This window comes from Passer domesticus, chromosome 3 (assembly GCF_036417665.1).
Source record: "Passer domesticus isolate bPasDom1 chromosome 3, bPasDom1.hap1, whole genome shotgun sequence".
Taxonomy (NCBI): Eukaryota; Metazoa; Chordata; class Aves; order Passeriformes; family Passeridae; genus Passer; species Passer domesticus.
This window is the reverse complement of record NC_087476.1, coordinates 23,056,250-23,072,791: the sequence shown is the minus strand read 5'-3', so window position 1 is coordinate 23,072,791 and position 16,542 is coordinate 23,056,250. Positions and strand designations below refer to the sequence as shown.

The following is a 16,542-nucleotide window of genomic DNA, read 5'->3' as shown; positions in this document are numbered from 1 at the left end:
GTAACTAGGTCTCTGTTCCAAGTGAAACTGGGAAATTGCTAAATTGCTTTCTAGAGGTTGAAACAATCATAAAAAAAGTAAGAGTAAAACTAGCTTGGAATTGTCTTGCTAGATCACTTCAGAGTCTCAGCTCTAATCTGATATTCAACATATGACTATGGGCAGTCATATGTAGATATTGATGTCGATATTTGTTTCTAGTTAATTTCTGAATCTGTTTAGTCTCATATTATGGTAAGTTGAATCTGAAGTCCCTCTTTTGTTTCAAATTTTTACACAGAATCATTCAGGAAATTGGACCTCAGTGTCTCAGTAACTTTGTGCCTGTTGTACTGCTGAATTTAATCATAACTGTGTTGCATGCCGTCATTAGCAAGACCAATGTACAAGCTTCACTGTTGATCACATAAGGGATTTCTCCTGTGGATACTATCACTGGATCTTAAGCAACCCTGCAGAGTAGATTTGACTTAATTTTTAAATACTAGTCTAATTATCCCTACAGAGTAAATTGCATGGTATTTAGTTTGACTACTTTGAAAGCCTAAGATCTGAGACTGCTTTGCAGCAATTTAAAATTTGCATTTCCAGGGAGTTATTTAAACCATATGTTTAACCACTAAATTGCTTTTATATCTCAACTTTTCACCTAGATAGGAATATCCCTTATGAGTATATTGAGACAAATGGTAATTATTGTTATACAGCAGATAGATGAAATTAATATTAAAACCAGAGAAAGATATCAATTGTAGTCAGTGAATTTTCGAGGTCCTTGTAAAAATAACTCATTTGGTGTTTTCACAGTAAGGATTTCTGAACCCCAATATATACAACATGACATAAAATGTTTGGTAAGATGGAACTAAAGCAACAGTAGAAGATGACTGACCTTTAAAGAGGGAAGCATACAAGTATTCCCATATAATGATGTTGGTAATTCTTTTGGCCATTGAGCAAGGGTGTAACTATCCCAGCATTTGTTAACATCAGCATTCTTAACATTAACATAGATCTATGCTTGTAAAACAAAGATAAGAAGCATGACCAAAGGGAATCTCTTGTCTCATTCAGAGTTTTAAGTGTTGGGAAGTACTTGGGGGCTATTACTTACTGACCCTGGAATCAACCAGTAGAAACACAATGGAATTTTTTCTTTTGAAGTACGCTATGGATAAATGGCAGCTGTTTTCCTCAAGGCTCTCATTCTTCTAATCCATCCTTTAAGAGGAAATCAATACAGTTGCTATCAGAGGATTTCAAGCCTGTCTCCCATGTCAGGTGGAAAGGAAAAAGAAGAAACAACTTGTTTAAAGAACCAGAGATGTTGAGAAACTTCAATAGTCTGCAGACCTATAATCTTTCTTATTAGAATTGCTGTTTTCAAGGAAAAAAAAAATCATCCCCTCTCAGAATACTTACCTCATCATTATGACTCACCTTCAAAAAATCTTTGCCTTCCCACCTGATCCTGTCACCAAGCTAGATAAATCAACAATTGAAACAATGCCCTTCTGCTTCCTTTCATTTTTAAACCACTCTGAGTGGTATGAATTTTGTTATAGCCAAGACATCACACATCAGCCTCTTTATTCCTGTAGAGCAAGGGAAGCTCAAAGGTCTTCAAGCTGTTAATAATAAAGCCCTAAAATTAGAAACCCCAGATTATTTTTTAAAAATAAAAAACTGACAGAATTTATAATAATTGAGTAATCCTTTGCAACTCTGAAATAATTTTCTAGCTCAACATTTCTGACCTAGTAATGAGTAGTAATGTAATTTTCCCCTTAACTCTTCAGGTCAAAATTCTAAGATTGATTCTTTCATTTTTTTAGAAAAAAACTAGTCTCACAGTCTTGTAACATTCCAATCCTAAACACTTAGTGATGTTTAAAGAAAAATATTGACATGCCGTATGATACAGGTAATTCTACTTATGTATAGGCTGTGTTTATCCTCTTCTATATAAAAGCTCTTGTTGCCTTTCTTATGTCCTTCTAAAAGAAGAAAGTGGAAAGACAAGAAAGTAGAGGTGTAGAATAAGAAATGAACTGGAAGCACACAATAGCTAACGAGCTATTTTGCACTGTTATGTCTTCTGTGAATTTTTATATTACATTTCTGGGAGCCTTGAAAAGGAAAAGCTTTTATTATTAAATAGTTAATATACTATTCAAAAGATATGCCTGTCTTGATTTCCATCTGAAAAAAAAATCTCATCACAACTTCTGAATACATATTTTGCTTCTTTTTGGATGATCAGCTTACATCCAAATATGGTGCTGTGAATTTCAGTAGAATGGTCATTATTGTAAAGAAGTTAGGAAGTTCAAGGTCGAGGTCTGAGGAAGAACAAGAATAAAACTAGAAAATAAAATGCTTCTTCATATCCTGGTTTATCAGACAGCTTAGTCTAGAGGTCTGGGAGATCTGGACCTTAGTGGGTAAGATTCATAAATGAATGTTCAGGTTTTCAACAATGAACCATACTGTGTCTAAATGAAGGATTCTGTCCTGCTTCCAGCATTAAAATGCTGGAGGTAGTAAAGTTGTTGGACATGGCTGATAAAACAAAACAACAGTGCTGAAAGGAATTTTTTGCCCCTGAGATTTATGTTATTTTTACCTCTTAACTATGTTTCATGTTGGAAAATACATTCAGATGTGTAATTGCTTTGTGTTTTCTTCATGATGGGTTTTTAATTTAAAATTACTCATACAGAAGGCTAAACAACGTGGAAGGGAATAATTTTGCTTCCAAATGTTTTTGTCCAAAGGTATCTTAAATTTTGATCTTATTCAGAAAAATGTTCCCTGTTTCTGCAGAATAGTGCTTATGTGCATTCCCAGGGCTTTGTGCACCTACGAGGAAGCAATGATGTTACAGGGCTCTTTCTTAGAATGTGTGACCTGGTGTGCTTTTGAAAAGGGGTTGAACATCTGTAGCAGATGGGATAGTGCTTCAAAATTTTGATTCTGAAGGAGAATCTATGGAAGGCAATAAAAGATCTTCATGATATCTTGCTTTATTAAGGACATGCTCCAAATTTTCATTACCATCAGGCAAACAGGTAGTAGTAACAGAATTAAAACAGAGGCATTAATTCTCTGTGCTTTCCAAGCAATCTTGAATTTCACATCAGAATGTGCTTTTCAAGAATTCTTGTGTTTTGTGTTGCTTTTGTGGTGTAGTATAATGCTACTATCTTGTGCTGCTGTTTTGTTACTGAGATTTTCTTTGAGAAACCTCTGACTGTGTGTCAGTGAGATCATGAATTAGAAGGAATATCAGGACTAACTTCTACCTAGTTGCCAAGATACAAAGGAAGTTATACAGAAATTTTATATTGCCCATTCAATTATCAAAAGTTTACCAAATATGGCAGCTGAAAGAACTATACATGTTTCTCTCCCATGTTGTAGCTGGTAAGAAGAAAGTATTTTTATGTATGCTTTTTGAACATACTACCATACAAAAAAAAACTATAGGAAAACAATAATTATCTGAAGGAAAAAAAAGGACCCAAAAGGAAAAAAAAATCTCAAATTTGTTTTTTGAAGTAAAGAAGTATAGTGGGAAGACATTAGTGCATTTCCATTTGCAGTAACATGTCAAAAAATAGGATTTGAGAAGGGGAACATTAAGATGAAGCAGAAGAGGTGTTGTGGACAGTAAAATTGATCACCGTGGCTCAAAAAAGCATAATAGACAAAAGCAGTCCATAAATATTTATTTTATGTTGCCATGAGAATCACTTACTGACATGAAATCTCTCTCACTTCTCTGCAGCAGTAGAAAAATGTTCCCAAAGAGCATACTAAAATCCAAATTGTTTTTCATCTTTCAGGACAAAATGCATACTTCCCTGTGTTTTGTGTCCTTAACATCACAGAATGTATGTACTTTAAAAGAGTTCAAATTAATGAAAACAAGTCTAAAAGGCTCAGTTTTAATTTGTGCCCGTTACCTAAATAAAAATTTAAATTCAGTGTGTACATTTATTATCTTACACTGTATCTTACAAAAATTTGAAATCCCTCCTGGCTGAAATTTTTGACATTTTAAGTCTTGCCTTAATTCTGAAAGAAAACAAACCCAACATTAATTGACATATGAAAAACAAACAAGGAAAATATTTAGTATTAAAGATTTAGGATCTTCTGAAAAATTACTTCATGCTTCATTAGAGAAGCACCTGCATCAAGACTGAACAATTACAGCTAGTATGCTGATTCTTCCTAGAGTGATTTTGAAAAATAATTTCATTATTTGATATTTTATGATCTTTCAGTTACAACAGACCTCTTGGTGCAGCGTGGATGTCATTTTGCTGTGCTTGATGACATTACAGTACCTTGTGTAATTATTCCTGAGGTGACTCCCAGTCTTATCTGTTTTCTTGTGCAAAGTTCTTCGCAAGACTTCACATTTTCACTAGTGATATGTCTAGGTGCTTTGGTTGATTTGTAATGTGTCCTGAACAGATGCATCATTGTAGACAAGAGAAGTATCTAATCTCAGTGGAAAACAGAACCCACTAATTCTGTAAGCTACTCAAAAGCAATTTGTTACCCATATAGACTTCTTCAGCAAGTAGGTCAGAATTGTCCAGTTTGGGTCCCCAAAATGTGTTTTCTAAGTAAACGCTTTCAAACAGTGGGAACATTTACTGTTTATTGTTAGTCTTACGAAAATTCAGTGCATACCCATGCATTTACATAATTGATTTTTGGTCTTGTACTTTGAAAATGCTGAAGTTGTCTAGAATAGGGATATTATACATATTTATAATATACCTGCAGGAGGTATTGATATTAATTTTTACAACTCCATGGGCCACAGTAAAGGCACCTAAACAAAATTATACTAAAGTATGTTTATAATTTGTATAAAATAATGTTTTGATAACCTTTCATAAAATCTAATACACGAAGATGAGTCATGTGAATACTAGTTCATGTTCTCTTTTTCTCTAGTTATTTATTACTCTGTGTATGACTGTGTCCTTTTCAAGGTTAAAAGGGAGGATTCACTACACTAAATGCAGTGTTAGCTTCTGGATTTCAGGCTCTTTTAAAGTCCAAGCACTACTTGAATAAATTGAATATCATTTTTGTATTTAAAAAAACCCTTAGTTACATTGTTTCTGTTTCTCTCCCTTGACATAAAAAAATAAACACAGGGTGATGAGCTTATATGTGAAGATTGATACAGGGGATGTCTAAAGTTAAATCAGCTGAATTACACAAAGTTTCAAAACTTTGCCTTGACCTGCCTTAATATAGAAGGCTTGCGTCAGCCTAGAAAAACTCCCTCATGGTGTAGAGACCTTTATGGGTGAGTTTTTGAGGTGATCATACAAGAGCTGTGGCTGTGATTGAATAAGTCTGGGGTTGATCAGCCAGGGGATGGCTTTTTACACACACAGGAGGAGTGAATTTAGTACTAGATTTTTTTGTTTTCTTGTTTTAGGGAACAGAAAATACTTTGAACACAAGGAAGTATTCCAAAATTGTACATATCCAAATGAAACTTCAAATGCCTTCAGCATTTTTTTTTGTTGTCCCTTTCTGCAACTGTGAAAAACAGATCTGTTTTAAAAGTTACACAGTGTTTTTCATCTTTTTAAGAGGAATGCTTCTGTGCTTGGATGACATTCATTATTCTTGGATGAGCAATAGGCACAAAAGGTTTGCTGCCAGAATTTCAAGAGAACATGAGATCATTGATCAGTTCCTGAATCTTGAGCTGCTGTATGAGCATGACGAAAAGATGTAGTCTGTCATTTTTTGTCAGTAAGCAAACTAAAGAATTAACTATCTTAAGGACTTCCATCAGCTGATAATCATAGTTACAAACAGAATATGCTACCCTACTAGTAGCTTAACTGTGAATCTACTGACAGCACATAACCTGTGTGATATCTTAAATAATGTTATCTTGCTGTAAACAAAAATATACAATTTTAAATATAGTTTAACGCTGGGTAGTTAGCATTTTAGCACTGGAAAAAATCAACAGAATTGATTTATCTATTTCATTATTTAGTCAAAGGTATCACTTTGACTGAAACCAGAACATCTTTAAACATTGGAAAGAAAACCTATACTTACCTATCTTCCTAATATAAAAATCTGTGTATTTTCTGTAAAATGTAATTATGGTCTCTTGTGTTCACAGACAGCATCTTTTAAAGAACAAAGAAACAATCAAACATAAGTTCCTGGTCTTTTTCCAGAAGAAAATTTAAATTCTAATGCAATTGGGTTAATACTTTAAAAGAGTACTGAAATTATGTGTAATCACTGTAATTTTCACAGTGGTTTTGTAAGATATTTTTGTAGCTCTAAATCCAAAGAAGGGAAAGAATTTTGAGAATATCCATATTCATCAAGGATCAGATCTTAATGTGTATTTTTGAACACTGCTTTTTTATTGTTTGCTTGAGAGGTGCCAGACTAGGCTCTGAATGCTTTGAATTACTTACAGCTATGTTTTCAGATTTGAGCTGCAATTCTTGTAAGGTTTGTGATTGCTGTTTTTAGTGAAAATTAGTAAAGAAGAGTGCTACGATTCTAAATGCTATACAAATAATCGTATCAAAAGAACTGCAGAAGGATTAACTTGTCACTTCAATGCTGTAGCTTTAAGTCTGTTAAAATTCACATGCATGGCAGTGAAAGGTTTTGCATTTTACAGATTAAGAAACATTCTTTGTTTACCTTGCCTTGTTTTCTGTGTAGCAAACCTGTGATACTAAAATTCCTCTTTTTGTTTTTTGTCTCTGGGTTACCTCCAGCTCTGTTTCATAGGCAGCAGGTAATTCACATCAACCATTATCTGTGTAATAACATTCAGTACTATCAACTCTCACTCACATTTTGTGTACATACAAATACTGAGCTTTTGGGTTGCACCTCAGTTTATACAGTTTGTAATGGCTGGGAAAGCTGCAGCTCTGCCATATGTCCATGCTGCCTGGAGGAAATGGGTGTCTTCTTTAGGTGTCTGTTTTTCCCTTTGGCCCATCTCCTAACAGTGTAGCTAGAAGGGGCAGAGAATGTTTCCCCATTCCTTCTCATTGCTCTTTTCCTGTCAAAACTTGACAGGTTTCTCTCGTAAATCACCATTGACTCACTTCCCCTTTCATACCATCAATACCAGAAGTTTCCATTTCGTCTCCTACCTGCCAATTTGGGAATAGTTTGATGGGAATCACTGGTGTAGGGCTTTTTTATCTGCCTCCTGACAGAATCCTGAAGAAAAAAAGGGAGAAAGGGAGAGAATACCTCCAGCTGTCTTCCATACCTGAGACAAGGTGGTGAAGCTGACCTTAGAGCTGATGACAGACTTGTCAAGGCTAAGAAAAAATTTGAGATCTACAGAGCACAGTGATTCTTGACCAGTAAATGGATTTATGATAGTTTCTGCAAGAAAAGCAAAGGAATTATATTACTGATATTTACATTAGTGAGCAACAGAAATTTACTGACTGTTGGTTATTTATAGTATCATAAAGTCTAAATGGAATAAAACAATATTTTCCTTTAAACCTCATGATATATGAAAAAGATGCTTGTTTGTTTGGGGTTTTTGGTGGTCTCTTAGGGGAGGGTGTTTATAGAAGGTTTCTATGGGGTTTTGGTTTTTTTTTTCCTTTGGGGAGGAATTGGGGGCTGGGGGGTTGGGAGGGGTGCTATGGGGTTTCCTTTTGCTTTGTTTTGTTTTCCCAGAGAAAGGGTTCTGCTCTACAACTTTTTATTTGTATATCTGTTGTCTTTGAAATTGGTGGAGATGGTGAAATTTGTGATCAGCTTCATTTACAGACTTCAGGATATATTAATATGTCATAATTGGTATCATATTGTACTAGTATTACATACTGTTTGCAGCTTTTGTAATGAGTTCATAGTATGGTGGTTTTTATAAGGCTTCTATTTGCCAAAACACATTGTTACATAGTATCTTTAACTAACAAGTAATAGCATCATCCTTTATGGTTTTAGGAAAAAACTGTAAAAATTAGATTTGGAAGCTTAAGTGATGCTTTAAAAAAAAAAAAAGGTGTAATTTTAAATCCTTCAACTATTTAAAGATAATTATGATTTTTAGAAGCTTGAAGTCATTAGTCTTGAATGCTGAAGGCTTTTGTGGTGGTGAATTATCCCCCCCTGTTTCCATGCCATAGTGTGATTTGAGAAATGCTTGTTGGGTCTGTGTAACAGCTGCAAAAATTTAAATCTAAGAATTATTGATCTGGTGACTGAAGATATGAATTGGCATATGTGCTCTGGTCCTAGTGGAGGCATTTGATTTAGCTTCTGTAGGGATAAGATTTTCCCAGATGTGCTCAAGTAACAGAATCAGGCTTTTAACTGATAAGAAAGGATTTTTAGTGGTGAGGAGCAGAGAATTCTTTATAGCTTAAGTGCTCATCATGGTGGTCCTTCCCTTCCCTATCAGTTATGTTTTGGGCTGAGGGTTGTGGTTTTGGCCTCTTGTCTGCTGATAATATTTGTATTTATGTACATTAACTTTCATTAACAGTAATAACCCTATCTGTTTTATTTGTGAAGGTTCTAAGTGGCATTTTGTGTTTTTAACACAGGCCTCGAAAGAGTTGCATATAATTTAAAAGCAATATTCAGGCTCTTAGGAGCTCTTTTCTTTCATCTACATTTTAATACCCCAGTGGAAAGAAAGCATTTAAAGATGTGCATTATTCATTTATTCATTACTGAAGTGTCATGTTAATAAATAATACCTTTCAAAATAAAGAGGTTTTTGCTGATTTCTTTAGCCATTCGCAGAAAATACTGAATGTAATTTTTCTTATGATTATATACTGAAAACCCATAATGGCTATAGAACTTTTCATCCTACCATGAAGATATTGCTGTATAGTACATTAAGTACAATCATTTTTGAAGAAATTTCTAGCAAAGTTACAGTGCAGAAAAATATTTTTGTCACAAATTGAATGATTTTGGAAAGTAAAGTAAAAGGATTCTATAAATCTTCACTGTTGAAACAAAATTATTGGTGTTCTATTATAAGATACTTTATAACTGAGGCAAAACTTTGACCCTGCACTTTGAGACAATGTTAGTGGTGTAATCACTACTACTTACTTATTTGTTAGGAAAGTTCCCTAGAAAGCTATTTTCCTACTCTATTTCTTCCCAAAGTGGAGAATTATGTTGCTGCAAAACCTCATATACTGAAGGGCTGCAATTACAGACAGTAACTTATACACATCTTCATGAAAAACTAATCTGAGTTCTGCAAACTGGGACTGATTATTTAAGCTCACAAACTGGCGAGAGAGAAAAAAAAGCCCATCATGATGGGAAAGGCTTGAAAAATAGGGTTCCTATTCACTGGAAGGTGAACTGAGACTTGCTGCATGTGAGCCATTAAATTGTAATGGAATCTTCTTATGTCTCTTACAGTAGACAAGCAATTGTCTGCTGTGGAGCCTGAACTTCTTTCTGCCTTCCATTCTTTTTCCCACTTCCAATTCAAAATGGGTAAACCAGCCATATGTATTTTTGCTGCTTAAAAGATCACTCTGTATTTGTCACTGATCGAGTACTCATAGATCATACTCACTAGAGGGACTGTGGCTTTTATTACTTACTGGAGGTGAGATATTTCTTCCTTGACACACTTTGATGTGATTCTTAGTAAACATGAGCTTGGATGAGCTGCTTAACATCCATCTATGTGTTGGTTCCATCAGCATTTTAAAAGATAAGTAACATTTGCTTATCACTGTGAATTTTTTTAAATCGGGGGAAAGCTTACTGTATAAAAAAGTTGTGAAAGTGAAGTAGGAGTCTGCTAAGGGGAAGAGCCAGGAGTATTTTGTACTTGGAAAGGTGGAGTTCTTCTCTACGGATCCACCATGCCTATAGAAATACATAGGATTAATGTGTGGTATCTGATCCAGATCTCACATAACTTTAAATGAATTCCCACTTACTCATCTGCTGCTTTGCAATGTGAAAATCCAGCGTATTAAAGCATCAGGAATCTGCAGCAGGCTGTTCATCTGAGATTTGGATGCTGGTTCATAAGCTTCTCAGCTCATTTGAAAAACCTGGCATATGTACTTCCATTTGCCCATTTGGATGCAATCTATCAGTATTTATAATTAGAAGCTCAGCTGTTTGACTGGGGCCAAGAAAAAAAAATAGAAATATATACTCACAGAAAAATAATATACTGGAAATTTTGAGACCTGCTCTATTCTAACAGAAAAATTAAGAAAATAAAACCAAAAAAGCTACAGGAAATGCTGAAATATTTTGGAAGGAGTAGTGTTAACAATACTTTCACCGTCATAAAGCTTCAGTGAACCAATTTTATGTGACTTCTCATATAGGATATCAATAAAGGAAGATGCCATCAAGAAAGAGATGTTCCCCTTCTTGTTTTCAGCCATGTTTTTCATAAGGCTAGCATATTATCTCCTTGTGATTGTAGGATTTTCTATGTTGCTAAAAATGCTATACCCAAATGAAATTAAGTACCATTGCACAGGAAAATGGGAGATTTGCTTCTGACCGTGCTGCATCCAGAATTCCTGACTTGTCTCAGAAGACAAGTGAATATCAGTGAAAAGTTGAAGCCAAGATCTTGGATGTTATTAAAAATGCAATTCCTAATGGAAAGATACAGAGAGTCAGCATGGCAGAAAATCCTGGAAAGGAGGGATTTGACTTAAGCTGACTTATGTCTAAGCATTAAGACAGTTAAATTAGAACTTTTAAATTACCTAAGTGCTGATACATCCCTGCAGCGATGGCTCTGAGTCATGTGGGATGTGAGTTGAAGGTGGGAGGATGGCACTTGTGTGATGCAGTGTGTGCCACAGCTTGGGGGTAATGAATCCTTTTAAGCACTCTAGCTTGCTGAAAGCAGACTCCACAAGTGAAATGAAAAAAATCTGACTATTCTGAGCTGTGATTTTCTCTTGTTCTGTACTGAATAAAGCTAACTCATGCTAGCCAGACCTAGGACAACCTTGTACCATGCTTTAAATCTGCATGCAATAGAGAAAACCCTGGTTAAGTGGGAACCAATGGTAGTACTGGTGCAAGGAGAAAACAGATAGAAAAGGAAGGGTTTGAGGAAAGAAATCCTTGGAAAAATTCTTCAGGACTATCCAGTGAGTTCATTATTACCTGTTCAGCTTTAACTTCATTTTTAAAAGGAGAAGCTGAAATGCTAATACATCTATATATAGGACACATATCTAAACAGTAATGCTTCTGGTGAAACTCTTTGCTAGATGCAGTGATCAGAAACATTTATTGGTTCCCAATTCTGATGTAACTGTAACTCTTAGAAACCTTTTCATATTCACAGGAATACCAGTGGGACAATGACAATTTCTGATTTCACCAACAGAAACGTTTTGTCTATAAGTTTACTATTCCATGCCCCATAGGGAAAAAAAAAAAAAAAAAAAGCAGGGGTGGGAGTGTTTGAGCTGTTCAGCTGTTTATACCAGTCTGGAATTGAGATAAGCACTACAGTCAAAGATGTGAAAAAGACAGTGAAAAGACAGCTGTGTTAGCTGTGTTTATCCCATTTACACACCAGGAAGAGAAAGTGCACCTCACTGAAGAAAAATTTTAAGCTCTTATCCATTACATTTTGTCTAGCTGTGTAGAAATTTTATAACTATTTAAACTTTTAAATGTGAAGTCTCTATAAAATGCTGTACCATCTCTTTCAGTCATATTGTGCTATGAAGATTTTGGCTATATCTCAACATCAAAATATGTGACATTTTCATATGTATCTTTTTTTTTCTTTGTCAGTGTAGATTTCCAAGCAGATAAAGCTGTAGCAATAGAGCGTTCCTTGGATCTGTGATAATACATGTGACTCTGTGAGTGTTTGTGTAAGATATGATTTAGTTTATTACTTTATGATGAACTCAAATGTACACAGCACAAAAGAGACTTTGTCTGTGCCTCAAGGAGCTCCCAGCCTGAAGGTTGGTTCTAGGCAGTCTTGCATGGGAATGTTCATCCCTACTGTCAGATATCTGGTACTGATATGACCTCTGTTCTACAAAGACATTTTAGTTTTGATTTAAGAAACCATCCTTCCCACCAGAGAAAATATGCATGCTAACCTCTTCCAGACATACTACACCAGTGTTTTTCAGATTTTTAGGAAATCTTTATGTATAAATTTTCCTCTTAGTTATGCTGAATTCCCATAATATCAGGGGCAGAAGTTATTAAAGGCAATGTTCCCCTCAGAGTCCCAGTACCCAGTGAGCTTCCAGTCTCCTGGGTGTTTTCCAGCAAAGCTGGAAGGAAAACACATGCTGTCACAACCACCTTTTGTATATAATAGCGCAGACTATTGAAATTAGAACTTCTAACTAGAGGTTGATATGGAAAAAAATACCCCTCCTTGACTCCATACATTAACCATTTGCATAGCCTTTAAAGCTATAGTTCAGTTATTTTGTCTTTTATTAGCCAGCAAACTGTCAGGGTATTTATACAGCTCTTCCAGTTCTAATACCATTTGTTAACATTCCACTATGATGGATGTTCTTTTCCATGTACAGTACCCTGATCTTAAGCAATTTTCACTCTGGGGGCACCATTCAGTGTCAGCTCAGTCCCAGGAGTTTTCTAAAATTCACAGACTCATTATTCTGGCTCAATACTTAACACTTCCCAGTTGAATGTTGAACTCCTAAGGTCCTTTACGAGGTACTGGAAAAAGTGTTTTACTGGCTGCTAAGTCAAATTTGAAAACCTAGCCTAGCCTGGTTCTTGTCTATGAAGAAAGTAATTTGATAATGAGTAAATGCTATGTTCTCATCAAAGGTGACATGGCAGGGTCAAAACATGATTGAATATCATAGAATCCTTAAGATTGGAAAATCCCTCTTAGATTGAGTGTAATCCTTAACCTAGCACAAATGTGGTCAGCACTAAACCATATCTCCAAGTGTTTTATGGACACTTGCAAGGATGGTGACCTAATCACTTCCTTAGGCAGCCTGTTCCAACACCTGAACACTATTTCAGTGAAGAAAATTTTCCTAATATGCAGTCTTCCTTTGGTGGAACTTGAGACCATTTCCTTTTGTCCTATCACTTGCTACCTGGGAGAAGAGATTGACTTCCACCTTATTACAGCCTCCTTTCAGGCAGCTGTAGAAGCAGAAATGTCACATTATTATAGCTAGAAATAGCTTTTGGATCAGTTTTGTCTTATGATAAATATTATAAGAATCATATAATTCTGCTGTACTGGCCAGAATGGGGAAGATCATCCCCTTCTGAAGATAATTTCTGTGCCATTAGTGAATGATATCAATGATTTCTTCTGAGTGATGACAGTTTAGGTCTTTTGGTGTTCTACTGGGATCCCATGTATGGTCCACATGCTTCCTGAGGAGCATGTGAAGAACTTTTACTATTCTTCATTCTGCTTTCTGTATGAATTGTCAGTGTCCTCTCTTTCCATGAGAAATAGCCTTGGGATCTTCACTCCTGAAAGTGCCTGCACAACATTATGTGTATAAACTATGGGGAGCTCCAGTAGGCTGTATCTTGCTAACAGTGGTCAGTGCTGTCTGGAAGGTTAAAGTCCCTATTAAAGTTTGGATGGGAGCCAGAATGATTTTCACTCTATGTTAGAGACAACCTTCTAATAATATTGTGTTATGGTGTGTGAGCCACTATCATTCAGCAGATGGCACATGTTGTACAATACCGTGTGATTCAGTTGCTCTTTCTTGAGTTCCTTAACCTAGTAATGTAGAAAAATATTAAAAGTTGACAGAAAAAACAAATATAGGATTCAAATTTTCTTATATGAGTAGCTAAATAAAAAGTCAATTTTTTGCCTGGGTTATATTTAGTTTGTTAAGCTGTCTAGAAATAGTATAGGACTGTATAGAAATGTATTTGTAGCACAAACAAAATAAAGTAGTATTATTTATGAAGCTGAAAGAGAAATCAGATATTGTTTATTCATGTGAAATTACTGTTATTTCCCTCTGCTATAATAAAATAGAGAAGAAGGTACAAGATAAGAGGAAAGATATAGTTATAGTTCAAGTGTAGTTAGCTTCTGCACACATATGTGTGAGCTGTGCTGAAAGCAGCAGCATTCAGGCTAAAGGCTTTTCCAAATTAACCATTTGAATTTCATATATAAGTGCTTATCTGTGAGGATGGTGAGTTTTGTTGAGAGAAGGAATGCTTGGATTGATGAGAGAAAGCACAAACAATGGAAAACAGGTATGTGGGCAGAGACAGGAGCCTATCAGGCATGGTTTCTCTGCAGCTGGTCCCATAGGTATGTTTAGAAGGTGTCATGCTACAGCATGGCTGCAGCAGTATGTATGCCATCAGCAGTTTTTACTTGGTCATTTATATGGAACTGGCATTCTTTATGATAATAAAGTTACTGATCTATTCTTTTGATGTAGGTTAAGCCTTGCATGCAGTTTATGGGTTAGCATGTCTACAGGGTGACTGAGATGAAGGATTTTGCAAAATGAAGTCATTGATCATATCAGCACAGTCCAGTCAGGCACATGGAAACATACACTGATTTGCCTTTATCAAAAACATACCAGCACTTAAAAGACTTCCTGTAGTGTCTTATTACTGCTCAGCAATTTATTTGTACTCATGTATTACTGCATTAGGCAGATCAGAGTGGTAACTTTCCTCAGTGATGTTTTAGTAATTTGGGAGAGCTCCAGAGAACACTGACACTGATGCCAGCTGTATATTGTGTGGTTTTGGCTTAGTCTACCCGACATGCACAAGCCTACTCAACTTTGCAGAGGAAGATGTGTATTTCAGCAGATCTGAAATCCTTAAAAGGTCTGTTCCAGTAAAGCATGCTTTATCAAGGGTTTATTAAACAGTATTTTCACTTTTGCCCATCAATCTTTGCCTCCCACAGTGAACAATAGGACGAAGTTTTGATGTAGTTTGCATGCTTTTATCAACACTGCCTTCAAAAATAGTATTTTTCACCTCCAAAGGAGACACTAAATCTCAGAAGTGCTAGCAAACGTTTCTCTAAATTGCTACCAACTTGCCTTTTTGTCGGGGCACATGAGAAAATCAGAAGAAAAATGTGTTTTCTCCTCACAGAAGAAGTTCTGAGGCATAGCCTCTGTACCTGAAAGGTGTCTTGAACCTTTGCCTTTCCCTGCTGAGGGTTACACCTCTTGGTAAAATTTAACCTACAGTATTCCAGCTGTTTGCACTCAGAATATCAAGGACTAAAGTCCTAATTTGCCTTGCATAGAAATTTTTACTTGTGTACTTCAGATCGCTGATCACGTGCTATCACAGTCATTTGTGGACCTGTACTATGAATAGCATCAGGGATCTAGTCTGATGAAACAGGAAAATAGTGAAAAAGCAAAAAGGACTATTGAACAGAAGTAAACAGGAGCAGCTCCTTATTCCAGTGGAGGTGTTGAACCCTCTGCATCACGAAGTTGGGGTTTAAGACAATCATTTTGGTGTCAATGGGAATATGGCCTAAAGGACTTCACAACTTGCTGTGCATTGTCAGGGAGAGGCAACATTTGGTACAAGAAAAGCCATTCAAAAACATCTCTGTTTACAGACTTTACATATTTAAGCTTTTCTGGGAATGTGCAAAAGCTTTTCTATAACAACACTGGAATTTATTGTAGTAGTAATAATGCCCCATAAGTTTAATTTTCATTTAATGGCAGTGAACCTAGTAATGAATCTAGCAGTGAATCTAAGGTAGACTTGCTATTTCTTGTGAGCTGTCAGTGCAGAACTCAGTACCACAGCTGCATTTATTTTGAAGCACATTTTAAAATATATTTTTGTTTATTCATTAACAGTCTTTGTGGCTGCAGTGTGTAATTTGTAGTCATGTAGTCTAACCTCTGGTTCTGAGTTCATTTGCTTAGAGAAGTTTTGTGCAAGTAAAGAAAATATTTGGATTTGAATAGCCTTTAGGTGACACATAAATGCTGTTTACCTTGCCTGTAAAGACAAAGTCCTAAAGACTAGGACTAAGACGCAGTCTTGAAGCATACCATTTTTTGATAATTTATGGTGTGTGGAATCATATTCCTATTCCTCTACACTATCTTCAGAGTTCTTAGTTATCCACTGAAACTTTTGGATCAAGGTAGCCATGAAGAGCTCCTTCTATAATCAATGAGTTAATCATCTTGATTAACAGCTAACATAAAATTTATTGAGTGCTTAATTTCATTCTGTAAACTTGTGTTTGGAAGTAATTTTTGCTTATGTCAGAGACATCTTTCTGGTTATTATTTTTTGTTGATTATCAGGTGTCCTGGTTTAGGGCAAATTTGGGAGAAAACCTCCAAAGGGGTTCCTCTAAAAAGCAAATTCGGGAGGCCCCTCCCACAACTGGTTCATGAAAAGATTTCCTTGGAGAAAAGTGGAAAAACACTGCTTATTTAACAAGAAAAGCACTCACCAACACAAAAATTGAATTATATTAAACATAAAACCTCT

The 16,542-nt window shown here is 35.6% G+C and overlaps 1 protein-coding gene across 3 annotated transcripts in view; it reads left to right on the top strand.

Annotated features, from left to right (window-relative positions):
* Nucleotides 1-16,542, top strand: part of CSMD1 (CUB and Sushi multiple domains 1) — a 1,052,894-nt gene that overhangs the window by 90,629 nt on the left and 945,723 nt on the right. The gene's annotated exons all lie outside the window — the stretch shown is intronic.